General features: G+C 53.8%; 1 non-coding gene across 1 annotated transcript; it reads left to right on the top strand.

Moving 5' to 3' along the window:
* Positions 1–1,336: 1,336 nt before the first annotated feature.
* Positions 1,337–1,440, top strand: LOC136765467 (U6 spliceosomal RNA). The gene has a single exon (XR_010821659.1). It is a non-coding gene; the product is annotated as a U6 spliceosomal RNA (small nuclear RNA).
* The last annotated feature ends 1,060 nt before the right edge of the window (positions 1,441–2,500 follow it).

The raw sequence follows: 2,500 nt of genomic DNA on the forward strand, positions 1-2,500 counted from the left end.
TTTTTTTTGGGGGGGGGGGAGGCGTGCAGATGACCGATTGTCATTTCTCACAAGAGATTTTTATAATGGTGCAATTCGGTATCAAATTTCCCACCAAGGCTTAGAGCCAGTGACGTGTTCAAGACAGGTGCAGAGGAGAAATCTACAGTTCACGCACGTCGTGCAGCCCACATTGTGAGCTAATGACTGCAGACCAGGTATGGAGTCATCGTTAATGGCTCATGGGAGGGGGCCGTAAGCGTGCAGATGACCGATTGTCATTTCTCACAAGAGATTTTTATAATGGTGCAATTCGGTATCAAATTTCCCACCAAGGCTTAGAGCCAGTGACGTGTTCAAGACAGGTGCAGAGGAGAAATCTACAGTTCACGCACGTCGTGCAGCCCACATTGTGAGCTAATGACTGCAGACCAGGTACGGCACGGACGATTGGCGTAAGAGAGGCGCTAGAGTCTCTCCAGGGGAGGCCCCCGGCCTCACCACCAACGGGCAGGGAGTGGGACAGGCTTCCCGGCCCCAAACCGCGAGTCGCCTGGCTCCCCCTTCCCGCCCGGGTACAAAGGCGGGTGCTCTCCACTCACAAGAGATTTTTATAATGGTGCAATTCGGTATCAAATTTCCCACCAAGGCTTAGAGCCAGTGACGTGTTCAAGACAGGTGCAGAGGAGAAATCTACAGTTCACGCACGTCGTGCAGCCCACATTGCGAGCTAATGACTGCAGACCAGGTATGGAGTCATCGTTAATGGCTCATGGGAGGGGGCCGTAAGCGTGCAGATGACCGATTGTCATTTCTCACAAGAGATTTTTATAATGGTGCAATTCGGTATCAAATTTCCCACCAAGGCTTAGAGCCAGTGACGTGTTCAAGACAGGTGCAGAGGAGAAATCTACAGTTCACGCACGTCGTGCAGCCCACATTGTGAGCTAATGACTGCAGACCAGGTATGGAGTCATCGTTAATGGCTCATGGGAGGGGGCCGTAAGGGCAGGGGGAAGCATCTCTGCCCACTTCTTCGGCGTCTCGGGGATTGTAGTGGATTTCTGCTCCGTTTTCCAATGACACTCGGGACTCCGGTTGATTGATTACCGCTCCGGATTTGCACATTCCCCCAGCATGCCTCTGCCCGGCATGGGGATGGGGTGAGGTGTCCCTGTCTGCCATGGTGGCACGGACGATTGGCGTAAGAGAGGCGCTAGAGTCTCTCCATGGGAGGCCCCCGGCCTCACCACCAACGGGCAGGGAGTGGGACAGGCTTCCCGGCCCCAAACCGCGAGTCGCCTGGCTCCCCCTTCCCGCCCGGGTACAAAGGCGGGTGCTCTCCACCCCAGCCCTTGTGTTCGCTACGGCAACACGTATAATAAAATTGGAACGATACAGAGATTAGCATGGCCCCAGCGCAAGGATGACACGCAAATTCGTGAAGCGTTCCATATTTTGGTCAGGTTCTCCGCAGCGCGCCGGTTCCCCTTGGCCTCGCGGGCATCTGGTGCTTGCGTCGCGGGCGGTGTCTCCCTCTCGCGCCCGTGCTCGGTGGCGTCGAGTCCTCTCACACTCCTGCGTCGCAGCGGATCTCTCGACCCCTTCCGGCGTCGGTCGATTTTCCCGCCGTTTTTGTTCTTTTTTTTTTTTGGGGGGGGGGGGAGGCGTGCAGATGACCGATTGTCATTTCTCACAAGAGATTTTTATAATGGTGCAATTCGGTATCAAATTTCCCACCAAGGCTTAGAGCCAGTGACGTGTTCAAGACAGGTGCAGAGGAGAAATCTACAGTTCACGCACGTCGTGCAGCCCACATTGTGAGCTAATGACTGCAGACCAGGTATGGAGTCATCGTTAATGGCTCATGGGAGGGGGCCGTAAGCGTGCAGATGACCGATTGTCATTTCTCACAAGAGATTTTTATAATGGTGCAATTCGGTATCAAATTTCCCACCAAGGCTTAGAGCCAGTGACGTGTTCAAGACAGGTGCAGAGGAGAAATCTACAGTTCACGCACGTCGTGCAGCCCACATTGTGAGCTAATGACTGCAGACCAGGTATGGAGTCATCGTTAATGGCTCATGGGAGGGGGCCGTAAGGGCAGGGGGAAGCATCTCTGCCCACTTCTTCGGCGTCTCGGGGATTGTAGTGGATTTCTGCTCCGTTTTCCAATGCAGATGACCGATTGTCATTTCTCACAAGAGATTTTTATAATGGTGCAATTCGGTATCAAATTTCCCACCAAGGCTTAGAGCCAGTGACGTGTTCAAGACAGGTGCAGAGGAGAAATCTACAGTTCACGCACGTCGTGCAGCCCACATTGTGAGCTAATGACTGCAGACCAGGTATGGAGTCATCGTTAATGGCTCATGGGAGGGGGCCGTAAGGGCAGGGGGAAGCATCTCTGCCCACTTCTTCGGCGTCTCGGGGATTGTAGTGGATTTCTGCTCCGTTTTCCAATGACACTCGGGACTCTGGTTGATTGATTACCGCTCCGGATTTGCACATTCCCCCAGCA

This window comes from Amia ocellicauda, chromosome 12 (assembly GCF_036373705.1).
Source record: "Amia ocellicauda isolate fAmiCal2 chromosome 12, fAmiCal2.hap1, whole genome shotgun sequence".
NCBI lineage: Eukaryota > Metazoa > Chordata > Actinopteri > Amiiformes > Amiidae > Amia > Amia ocellicauda.